Genomic DNA, 13,006 nt, shown 5'->3' on the forward strand with positions numbered 1-13,006 from the left:
GAGTGATCATTACACTGTATTTCAGCCACGAGTTTTAATTGTGTGCTGTTCATACAAAAAAAAATCAGTTTTCTCAAGGTAAATTAGATCAGTGTTTTTTCATTGACTGTATATGAAGTCTATTTACTGATTATTACTTACTAATACCCTTTTCTGTGTATTGGGGAGCAAAGTTAACATCTTCACCACAAATTGTCCCAAAGCTTAAATATTTGAACCTTATTTAGGCATGTGTAGCGGACTTTCTTGGACTGCCAGCCCCCAAATCATGACATGCAGACTTATTATTCGTGAATGCTCAGCCTTATCTCATGCTTGTCCCACTGGATCTTATAACTTAATTAACTTGTTTTTCTTCATCTATGTTTTGTTTCAGGGCTTTTTATATGTCCTACTTTCCTGCTTCTTCTGTGTTTGGCTAGCTGGCAGCTGCCTGGCTGGATGGCCCTGGTCATCTCTCTCTCTTTCTCCCTTATTCTCTCTGGAGCCTAGATTCCTCCTTCTACTTATTCTCTCTGCCCACCAGCCCTGCCTATCCCTCTACTACCTAGCTAATGGCCTTTCAGCTTTTTATTAGACCCATCAGGTGCCTTAGGCAGGCAAGGTAAAACAAATGCAACACATTTTACATAGTTAAACAAATGCAGCATAAACAAATGTAACACACATTTACATAATTAAAGTAATAGTCCACAATAAGTATGAACCTCCTAATTGGTATCTGATATCAAGTCCTCAGCCCTAGAATTACATACATGCAGGTAGCACCTAATGACCTTAGGAAGTTATCTTTATATATTTAACCATACATACATTATATATATGTATATATATATATACATATATATATAGTGTGTGTGTGTGTATGTGTGTGTGTGTGTGTGTGTGTGTGTGTGTGTGTGTGTGTGTGTGTGTGTGTACTTTGAGAGAGAATAGGAGAAGTATATAGATTGGGGTCCTGGAAGAAAATGGAAGCTGAAAATTATGCAATTATATGCTAATTTTTTTAAATGCTAAAAATTCATCCATTTTTAGACAATGATTCCCAATAAGATGATACTTAGCCAACTCTATATGGCAGTCAGAATTATTCATAGTATTGTTTTCATATTTTGAATTGAATCATTAGCCTACACGGAAACTGTATGCCTAACCTAGGATACTATCTGAGCTGGTGATATGCAGACCAACTTGCTTCTGTTATCATGGGACCCACACCTCTGTCAGTACCAACACAGCATAAATAACTTCATTTCCATGAGGAGGCACTAAAATCAAATTTTCTGAAGTCTTGGTGTTGCTGCGGTTTCAAATGATTGTTTTTACCTGTTTTGCATTTCTGTTTAAAGCCGAGCAAACTTTGGGAAATTATGTATGTATGTGAGTTCATTTGATAAACAATCCTTATCTTCATTACTTTCATCAATTTTTTTTTCCTGTAGTTTGACATTTTTGCTCATCTTAAAAGTAACCTGATCATTGATCTCTCTGACCTTATCCTATGAGATTCTTCCCTGGCATTTAAACATTAAATTATTATCGGCAATCTAGAAAAGCTTGATTAAAGTGTTTCTTCATTTTATTTGGCTCATGATTAACTGTGAATATATAACATCTAACAGCAATCTTTTTGTTCTTCAATTTATAAAACAAAGGTGTCACTAATAAAATTATTATAAGCCAGAACTGACAAAATTTTATGTTATAGGTTCTGGGTGGTTGCTATTGTATTGGATTTTTGAGGAAGAACTTAAAATTGGGTGGGTAGGGGAAGAGCTTTTGGGAGGGGAAACATATGGTAAAAATACACTTGAATTTAAAAATTGTTTTAAATAATAAAGATAGAATAATAAAAAAGAAAAAACAAAATACAAAGTTAATATAAATTGTTCATGAGGAGCTTTTTTGAGTTGAATAACAAAAGATCACATTTTTTAATTAAGCAGAATTTCTAAAATAAACTATCAAAATATAGTGAAAAAGGAATCCTATAAATAAGAATGAAGAATTCTATATAAGATGTATTCACTGAAAAGAAAACTACAAACTTGAAAATTATGCATGGTACCCAAGCAGGGTGTCTCAAAAAGGAATGTCAGGGTATCTAGAAGTGCCAGGGTGTCTCAATAAGGAATCGTTCAAAATAATTTTAAAAATTAACATATTTGAAGCTATTGTAAAGGATGTTGATTCCCTGATTTCTTCCTCAGGCCATTTATGATTTGTATATAGAAGGGCCACTGAATTTTTTTCTTTATCTTTTTCTTTTTTTTTAAGTTAATCTTGTATCCAGCCACTTGACTAAATGTATTTATCAACTGTAAAAGTTTCTTTGTAGAATTTTTGGGGTCACTTGTGTATACTACCATATCATCTGTGAAAAATGATACTTTAACTTCTTCCTTTCTGATTCATATCCCCTTGATTTCCTTTAGTTGTCTTATTGTTCTAGCTAGAAATTCAAGTACTGTATTGAATGAGTATGGAGATAATGGGCAACCTTGTATAGTTCCTGATTTTAGTGGAATTGCTTTGAGTTTCTCTACATTTATCTTAATGTTGGCAATCAGCTTGCTTTATATTGCAGAAGGTCTCTCTCTCTCTCTCTCTCTCTCTCTCTCTCTCTCTCTCTCTCTCTCACACACACACACACACACACACACACACACACACACACACACACAGAAAAAGACCAACAGACTACAGAGGATATATATTTGTTACTCTGGTTCATTCATTGGCTTATTATGAATAGTTGACTGTCTTTATCTAGATTGTTGGCACACTACACTGATTGCTTTTAAAAAGTTTCTAATGAACTTTGTGTTGCTAGTGGGCTCTCCTTGGTTCTCATCAAGCCTGATGTTTCTCTGCTCCATTCCTATCAGAATGGCTAAATTCAAAAACACAATGACAGCTAATGCTAGAGAGGATGTGAAGGAAGGGGATCACTCTTCCATTACTTGTGAATGCAAACTTGGACAGCCACTTTGGAAATCAATATGTTGGTTTCTCAGAAAATTGGGAATCAATCTACCACAAGACCCAGCTATACCCCTCTTTGGCATATACCCAAAGGGTGCTCAATCATACCATGAGGACACTTGCTCATCTATGTTCATATGTATATGTAATAGAGAGAATCTAGAAACAACATAGATGTCCCTTAACCAATGAATGGATAAAGAAACTGTGATACATTTACACAAGGGAGTATTACTCAACTGTTAATAAAAATGACATCATGAAATTTGCAGGCAAATGGATGGAACTAGAAAAAAATCACCCTGAGTGAGGTAATTCAGACCCAGAAAACAAACATAGTATGTACTCACTCATAAGTGGATATTAGCTTTAAACTAAAGGATAAATATATTATGATCCACAGAACCAGAGAGACTAGGTAACAAGAAAAGGTCAAGGGCAGGGGGAGACACATGGATCTCCCTGAGAAGGGGAAATAGGAAAGATTTCATGAGTGGACTGTGGGCTGATAGGGATGGCAACATGAGCAATCAGGTTGGAGGGATATGGCGGAGAGTACTAAAAGAGACTACTGGAAAGAGAAGGCATTTTGGGGCCAGGTAAAAACCTGGTGCAAGGGAATCTTGCAGGAATCTACAAGAATGATCCCAGATAAGACTGCTAGCAATGATGGATATGTAGTCTGAACTGGCCATCTCCTGTGACCAGTGGAGAGAGCAGAAAACCAACCCAGCCACATATCCTTTGACCTACAATGTGCCCTTTCTGTGGGATGTGCTGTGGTAAGGGTGGCCTAGAGACTGAAAGAGTGGTCAACCAATGACTAATCTAGCCTAAAACCCATGCCAGGAGTGTAAGCCCATCCCTGACACTGCTTTGAATAATAGGACCCATGGGCTGGATGACCCAGAGATCTAGGATAGAACCAAATATGACAGGAGGGGAAAATGTGAATGTAATGATGCCTAACGTTATTCTGCTATACACATAGATTGGTGCCTAGTTCAAGTGTTACCAGAGAGACTTTATTCAGCAACTGATGGAAACAGATACTGAGACCCACAGCTAAACATTAGGTGGGTCTCAGGGAATCTTGAGGAAGAGGGGAAGAAAGAATTGGAGGAGCCAGAGAGGTCAAGAAATCTATAAGAAAACCCACAGAATCAATGAAACTGGGGTCAAAGGGGCTCACAGAGACTAAATTGACAACTAGGGAGCTTGCATGGGACTGACCTAGGCACTCTGCATATATGTTACAATTGTGTAGCTTGGTGGTCTTGTGGGACCTAATAGTGGTAGCAGGGGCTGTCTTTGACTCATTTGCTGGCTTTTGGGACCCTACTCCTCATACTGGGTCACTTTGCCTAGCCTTAATACAAAGGGAGGTCCTTAGCTTAGTTGCAACTTGATATGCCTGTTTTGATGATATCCATGGGAGACCTGCCCTTTCCTGAACAGAAATGGATGAGGACTGGATTGAGGGGCGAGAACACAGTGGGAAAGAAGAGGAAGGACTTGTAGGAGAAAAGAGAGGGGAAACTGTGGCTGAGGTGTAAAATTAATTAATTAATTAATTAAAAACACAATTGGATAAGAATTTAATCTTTAAAATCAATTTCTGAAAACATAACATATAAAAGGAGTATAATTTAATCAGCATATAATGATAGGTACTCATTAAAATTTAAATTACTCAATGTTTAAAGAAAAATAATATAGATTGGAAAAAATGTAAGTATGGAAACAATTTCATCGTAGATATCTGACACTACTTCTAAAATATTGAAATAAATATTAAATACTGAAAACTTTTTAACTGATACCTAAATACAGCAAAGTTGCCTGGTACATTGAGATGATCATGTGGCTTTTTTCTTTTAATTTGTATATATAGTAGATAATATTGAGAGGTTTTTATGTGTTGAACCATCCCTGCATCTCTGAGATAAAGCCTCCTTGATCATGGTGAATGATATTTTTGATATGTTCATGGATTCAGTTTAGGAGTATTTTATTGAGTGTTTTTCATCAATGTTCATGAGGGGAATTGGTTTGTAATTCTCTTTCTTTGTTGAGTCTTTGTGTGGTTTGGGTATCACAGTGACTGTGGCCTCATAAAAAGAATCTGACAATGTTCCTTTTGCTTCTATTTTGTGGAATATTTGAGGAGTATTAGTATTATCTCTTCTTTGAAAGTCTGGTAGAATTCCATGGTGAAACCATCTGTCCTTTGGCTGTTTTTGGTTGGGAGACTTTTAATGACTACTTTTGTTTCCTTGGAGGTTATAGGTCTATTTAAATAGTTTATCTGGTCTTGATTTTGGTATGTGGTGTCTATCAAGAAATTTGCCCATTTCTTTTAGATTTTCCAATTTTGTGGTTTACAGGTTCTTGAAGTATGACCTAATGATTGTCTGGATTTCCTTGGTGTCTGCCTTTTTCATTTCTGCTTTTATTAATTTGGATATTTTCTACTTTTTATTTAGTTTGGATAAGGGTTTGTCTATCTTGTGGATTTTCTTAAAGAACCAACTCTTTGTTTCACTGATTATATGCGTTATTCTCTTTGTTTCTGTTTTTTTTTTTTTTTTAATTTCAGCCCTCAGTTTGATTATTTCCTGTCTTCTACTCCTCTTAGGTGTGTTTGCTTCATTTTGTTCTAGAGCTTTAAGGTGTGCTGTTAAGTCATGAGTATCAGATTTCTCCAAATTCTTTACGTACGCACTTAGTGGTATGTACTTTCCTCTTAGCACTGCTTTCATTGTGTCCCATACATCTGGGTATGTTGTGTACTCATTTTCAATGAATTCTAGGAAGTCTTTAATTTCTTTCTTTTTTTTCTTCCTTGACCCACTGGTAATTCAATTGTAGTTGTTTAGTTTCCATGAGCTTGTAGGCTTTTAATTTCTTTAAGGGAGTTTCTCATTTCCTCTTTAAGGACCTCTATCATCTTCATAAAGTTATTTTTAAGTTTTTTTATGCTTTAGCTGCATTGGAATGTTTAGGTCTTGCTGTCATAGGATCTCTGAGTTCTGGTAATTGCCCTTTCTGTTACTGATTATGTTCTTACACTGACATTTAGACATCTGGATTTGGGATGATTATCGGTCTAAGTGTTCATTCCTGTGTTTGTCTTTGTTGAATGGGTATTTTATTCTTTTATTTTCTATTTCCTCTCTGGTCTTCTGGCCTAAGTGGCCAAGGTTCTGGTGACTGGTGAGTCTTCAGATCCAGTAGAATGTCTCTGCTGGGATTTTGGGGTTTTAGGTCTCTAGATCTAGTTTGGCCTAAGTCTTCTTCTGAAGTTGTAGACCAGAATAGGGAGCCAAGGGGATGGAATACTGTTCTGATGGTGTGGGCCTTAGTAGGCCTATGGAGTCTGCTGGCTTTGTGAGGAAGGGTTGGCTACAGAGAGGATGATGAGGTGGGAGGAGTTGGAAGGCTAGAGGGTCTTAGGGAACAGAGTTTAGGGGGTGGCAGCGATCCAGCTGGCAGGTGGGTCTCTCACCAGCTAGTGTGTTGATGAGGACTGCACCAGAGGAGCTGAATTCCACCAGAGTTGGAGGCAGGGCCCAGCACTGGTACTAGTGCTTGGATAGTAGGGAAGGGCCCAGGGAGATAGGAGGGCAGATCCAAGGGGTATGCCCTGGGACTTAGGGTGTGGAGACTAGGACAGCTGAGTGGGGAGGTCAATCACTCACCTGTTCTTCTAACTGGTGTTGGCTGTACCTGGGCCTATGGAGTCTGCACAAAGGTGGAGAAGGGCTGGCTGCAGGTGAGTGGGGGCTGGAGGTGGGGGTGGGGGTAAGAGGTAGAGGATGATAAGGTGGGAGGGGTTGGGATGCAGAGTGAATCTTGGGGGAACAGAATCTAGGGAGTAGTTGCTGTCTACATGGCAGGCCAGTCCCTCACTTACTTGTTGACTGGCCTAATATTTATTTATTTACTTTATATGACTGTTGTTTCTCCTTCCTCTTCTCCTTCCAGTCCCTTCCCTCTCTCACCCCACACCTCCCACCTCCCTTACACCCTGCCAGGAAGCCTGTTGTTTTTTAAAGAGAGAGTGTAGTTGTATGGGTGAGGAGGTGGGGAGAATCTGGGAGGAATTTGAGGAGAAGAAACCATGATCACAATATATTATATGATTTTTTTTTCTTCAGTAAAAAAAGAAAAAAGTTTTCATTGTCTCTAGTAATTAGGGAGATGAAAATAAAAATTGTGAGACAAGGTTAAAATATTTCTTATTAGCTAATGATAATATTTTTTACCAGGTTTTAAAATTGGATTTTAAGAGAGAACAAAAACTGTTAATAAACTAGTTTGTTACTAGTAAAATATTAAGAGCATTTTTTTTTTTTTTTGGTCTAGGCTGTAACACTTAAATTGACGTTATGAAACAGTCTATCATTAAGGCAAAAGTAAAGCTGACCTAAAGCTTTACTTAGGGTCACTTAGCGGCTGTCAGGAGCCGAGTGGGGCTGTGGCATGGATCTGCTATGTTTTAACACTTCTATTTTCTCTACTGATTTCTCGGTTTCTTTGGGGCACAGACTGTATAGACTCTTCCAGTGTAAACCAATGCAACAAATCCTTGTTTTCATTTGTTTTATTGCCCTAGAAACCTTGATCCTACACATGTACTATTTCAAAATGAAAGTGATAATAATTTCATAACAAGCTATGTTTGGCTAGGGGCATTGGTTACTTCTCTCTTTGCTCTGATACAATACATGGCAAGACAGAGCACAGTAGAACAACATGTCTATTGTGTGTCAGAGTTTCCTTAGACAGTGCGTGGCAGTTGGTCACATTGTGTGTACTGCTGTGAGGCAGACAGAATGGAAAGGTGGGGATCATCACTCTCCTTTTGTCCATTTTTATTCTGTCTCGGTCCCAGCACAATTTATTCTGTTTTGGTCCTCACCCACATTTAGGGTATGCCTTTTTTTTCTCAATTAATGACATCACAGATACTCTTAAAGGTGCATCTCTAGGTATTTTCAATTCCAGTCAACTTGGCCATGACCAAGGACCATTAGTTTTGGTGCTGATATGGTAGTTGAATAATGAATTTTTAAAACTATGTTTGAATTATTTTGTTACACAGTAACACTCAAGTCTATACTGTTTTACCTTTGATAACATTTCTTTATCAAAGAAGTGAGATGGAATGGTGAATCAAAATCTCAGTGTACATGATGATTGTGATAACCTCTTCAAAATGCTGTACTGGATCTATTAAATTTCTATGAGGTAAATACAAGAGTTAAATGCAATTGTATATAAATAATGAAAAATTCATTAGTACCAAAGAGAGAAATAATAAACCAAACAAATACACTGATTGCAGATAATTTTAAGAGTGAATCTTCTTTTTGACTTGCCCTAGGTGAGAAGATTGCCTAATTTTAGGCAATGTAAAAGTTCAATTGTTGATGTTACGGTTGACAACTAAACTTCGTGAGACTTCATCATCTTCAAAGTATCTCATTGGAGTTTCCTTTAGTGTAGAAGGCAATATTTCTTTTGGGACTGTTATGCTCATATCACGGGGACCCCCAAAAGACCACCACAGAGACCAAATCCCGTATGTAAAAGCAGAGAGCCTTTATTTTCAAGTTTGGAGCTTGGGCTCTCTGTCCCAAGCAGCAGTGAGAGCAGAGAGCCCCAAACCCAGGCAGGGTGGAGTTTTTAATCATAGCATAGGTTGGGGTGAGGGTTCAGGACCCTGACTGGCTGACATTTGTCTAGGGGTGTAGAGAATGTTTGGAATGTCAGTTATTTCATGGTCCAGGTGTTGTCTGCCAGAAGCTGTATCTGGGCCTCAGGTACTTCTCCTAAGATGCAGGCCCTCCCTGGGTGGGGTCAGCTTTCCGGCTTTTCCTGGGTCTAGGTGTTGCCTGCCAGAAACTGTGTGGTCAAGCTGCCTTGGGCTCCCCCACAGGGCTGCAGCTTAATTGTACAGAACAGTGGGCATTGTCAGAGAAGGGACACCAATGACACCAACAGCATGAGACTTGTGGTACTTTTAAGCGTCTTTTACTTTGCAAACACGCTCCTTCCACTTCCTTTTTATGTTAAGATCTGGTTCTCTTAGCATTGCTTATAGTTTCTTTTGGCTTAAAGTATGGAGAATGTTGTAGCTGTAACTAGAAACGAAAGTACCTTTGCCTTAAGAAAAGCACTGCAGTGAGTTTAACCCCTTTCCTTAGTGTCTTCTGTATTTCAATGAGTCATAACGTTGAGCCATCTTTGTCAGGCCACTGGGTTTTCCATGGTTTTGAAGAGGTAAGAAGTTTACTGTCTTTTTGTCATCTGGAGCTTGTCACTATGAAACCCAATCCTTGACCTCATATTAGGGACCATCACTGATAAGTATTAGAAATTTGAGTATTAGAAATTATTCCATAACAAGATAAAAATCTCTGCACAAATATTCTAGGGGATGGTGATTAGTAAGGTTTGCTAAATAATTTTAGGAGGTGTCATATTATAATAAGCCCAACATCTGTGGCATGGTGACTTTCTAAGGGAATTTGGTTGAGAGCTTGGGCTGTTTGGGACACACCCTGGGTAATATTTTTGCAAACCAACAAATCCTCACTCTCCTAGCACAGACTGAGGGAGTAAGGAAGACACAGTGAGCTGAATTAGAAATAAGATAACTGTAAGGAGTAATAAAACAAAAAAAGCAGGGAAGAAAACAAAACCAGGTTCTTCACAAACATTTTGAGAATATTGTTGAATAAATGCTCAGAGCCTATCACAATATTAATTTCATGCTATTTTGATTCCTGAGGAATTGCTAAGTTCTCAAAATCAATACTTGGTGAGCTAGGTGACTTAGTGATAAAGATGCTCCTGAGTTCAATCCCAGAAACTCATATAAAGGTAGAAAAAGAAGGAAAACTCCCCAAAACTGTCCTCAGTCCATATGAGTTTTGTTGTTGGGACCCATATGCACATATATGACATACAAAAAATAATAAGAAGAATTAAATAAAAATTTTTAAAACTTAAAAATCAAACAAAGAAATAAAATGTCACTCTTTCTGATCATGTAAGATCCTGCTTTTTCTCCAGGGTTCGGGGTAAACTTTAAAACCATTTTAGAACTTTTACACTTTCTGCCCTTTCAGTCTTAAGTTGGTTTTTGTATATGAAATATGGGGTCAATTCCATCCTTTCATATATGTGGACATAGAGTTTCTTCAGCACTATTAATCAAGGAATATCTCTTCCTCCTGCACATTTTTACCATTTTTGTTGAAGATTACTTGATCATAATATGTAGATATGGTCTCTATTATGTTGTTACATTTCATTCTTTCTGTTTTATCATATTTTCTTTTTACTTAAATTAGATTCTTTTTTCATACAATATATCTTAATTAAAATTTTCCCCTCCCTTCACCCAGTTCATCACCACATACCCTCCCTTCTGGGCCCATTCCATTTCCTTCTCTTATTAGAAAAGAACAATCTTCAGGCTGGAGCTGTGATGTATCTGTGCATATGTGTGTATGTGTGTATGTGTGTGTGTGTGTATATATATATGATTTTTTTTTAATTTTTATTTTGCAATACAATTCAGTTCTACATATCAGCCACAGATTCCCTTGTTCTTCCCCCTCCCGCCCCCCTCACCTTCCCCCCAGTCCGCCCCCCATTCCCATCTCCTCCAGGGCAAAGCCTTCCCCACAGACTGAGATCAACCTGGTGGACTCAGTCCAGGTAGGTCCAGTCCCCTCCTCCCAGGCCCGTGGTTCCCTGGCTTGCTGCTTTGGGGGCTGTAGCAAAGCAGTGTGTCACAGAGGGAATGCATGATAACAGAAGCTATCTACCTCTCGGTAGACAAGAAGCAAAGTCAAGAAGAGAACAGCATCTCCACATCCCCTGTGAAGGCCCAGAGAGACTATACCCCACCAACTCTGACAGCTTCACAGGCTGCTGATCCAAACTCCAGTCCTTACACTCTCAAGGCAAATGCGTTAACCACTGAGCCTCCCCATGAGACTCTTGGCAGGCAGTTCATCAAATCCTAGCACCACCCCCACCCCCACAGAGAGTATCTGAAACACTTCCTACTGGACTTGGTGCTGACAGTGGGGGTGCGTGACCAACGTTTTCACGGCTGCATTGATGCTGGAGTTCTGAGAAGAGAAAGGGCCTCCTCTGGACCATAGTACTAAGAAAGTTCCAGAATCAGGCTGGGGATTTGGCTCAGATGGTAGAATTCTTGAGCATATATAGGAAGCCCTGGGTTCCATCCCCAGTACTGCATGGTAGAGCACGCAGTTACCACAGCACTCAAGGCTAGAGGCAGGAATATCAGAAGTCCCAGGTCAGCCTGGGCTACAAAAGACCACGTCTCACACACACAAGGTCCAGCGGGGGGGGGGGGGGGGAAGAAAAGAACAATCTTCAAAGAGATAAAAAACAAACGTAACAAAAAAAATATATAATAAGATAAAGCAAAACCCATCACATTGAGGCTGGACAGAAGGCAACCCAACAGAAAGCAAAGGGCCCTAAGAGCAGGCAAAAGAATCAGACCAACTCATTTATACACTCAGGAGTCCCATAAAAATACTATGCTGAAACCTAGAATATCTATACAGAAGACCTGGTGCAGACCCCTGTAGGCCCAATGCTTGCAACTTCAGTCTCTATGAGTTCATAGTGGCCTTGCTTAGTTGATTCTGAGAACCTTATTCTCCTGATATCCTCCATTCCCTCCGCCCACTAAACTCTTCTTGCCTCCTCTTCCACAGATCTCTGAGGGAAGGGATTAGATGGAGGCATCTTATTTAGATCTGTGAATAAGTCCTACTGTTTATTCTCTGTATCTGTTCCCATTTGCTGATGGAGGGACCTTCACAGATGACAATTGAATAAGTCACTGATCTATGAGTATAGCAGAATATCATTAGGAGTCATTCTATTGATATCTTTTTTTTTAGACTAGTAGCATTTGGTGTGGTCCTAGCTCTATGGGCTGTCTATTCTCTGGTTTGTTGGTGACCTAAGCAGTGTCAGGTATGGGTTATGTCTTGTGGAATGAGCCTTAAATCAAACCATACATTGGTTGGCCATTCCCACAAGTTCTGTACCACCATTGCTCTAGCATATGTAGCAGGCAGGATAGATTGTAGGTCAAAACTTTTATGGCTAGGTTGGTGTTTATGTTTCTCTTTTGGCAGCTTGAAGAGTACTGTCCCTCACCAGAGACACTAGAACATAGGGGTGAAGGCTCAAAATAGGCATTGGCTCGACTTCTTCTCCATGTTCAATGAATGAGTTGCGTGGGTGTTGTTCTTAAAAATGGGTCACTTTTGTCAGTTTGTGAAGGGCAACCCATTGTCTTAGTTTGGGATTATCCATGGCAAAGAGATGGCCAGTTAAAATTCACTATTTCCCACTATTAGGATGCCTCATTAGGAACACCTTCATATATTTTAGGAAGTTTCTACTGTACTAGGTTTCCATATAATTACAACTATCTCTCCCTGTGTTTTGGATATCGCTCTATATAAATAAAACACTGATTGGCCAGTGACCAGGCAGGAAGTACAGGTGGGACAAGGAGAGAGGAAAATTGGGAGAACAGGAAGAAGGAGGGGGAGACACTGCCAGCCACCGCCAGGACAAACAGCATGTAAAGATGCTGGTAAGCACGAGCCACGTGGCAAAGTATAGATTTATAAAAATGGGTTAATTTAAGATATAAAAACATTTAGCAAGAAGCCTGCCATGGCCATACAGTTTATAAGTAATATAAGTGTCCGAGTGATTATTTTATATGTGGGTTGTGGGACTGCGGGGCTTGGTGGGACCTGGAGAAAAGTTCTCCAACAGCATCCCTGAATTCTCTCTGTCAACCTTATCTCCCTTCCACCTCCCTACCTGATCTACCCACTCAGGTCTCTAACTGCTCCTAGTCTATCCATATCCACAAAACCTTTCTATTTCCCCTTCCCAGGGAGATCCATGTGCCCCCCACCCAGTCTCTTCTTCTATG

Source organism: Peromyscus eremicus, chromosome 6, assembly GCF_949786415.1.
Source record: "Peromyscus eremicus chromosome 6, PerEre_H2_v1, whole genome shotgun sequence".
Classification (NCBI taxonomy): domain Eukaryota; kingdom Metazoa; phylum Chordata; class Mammalia; order Rodentia; family Cricetidae; genus Peromyscus; species Peromyscus eremicus.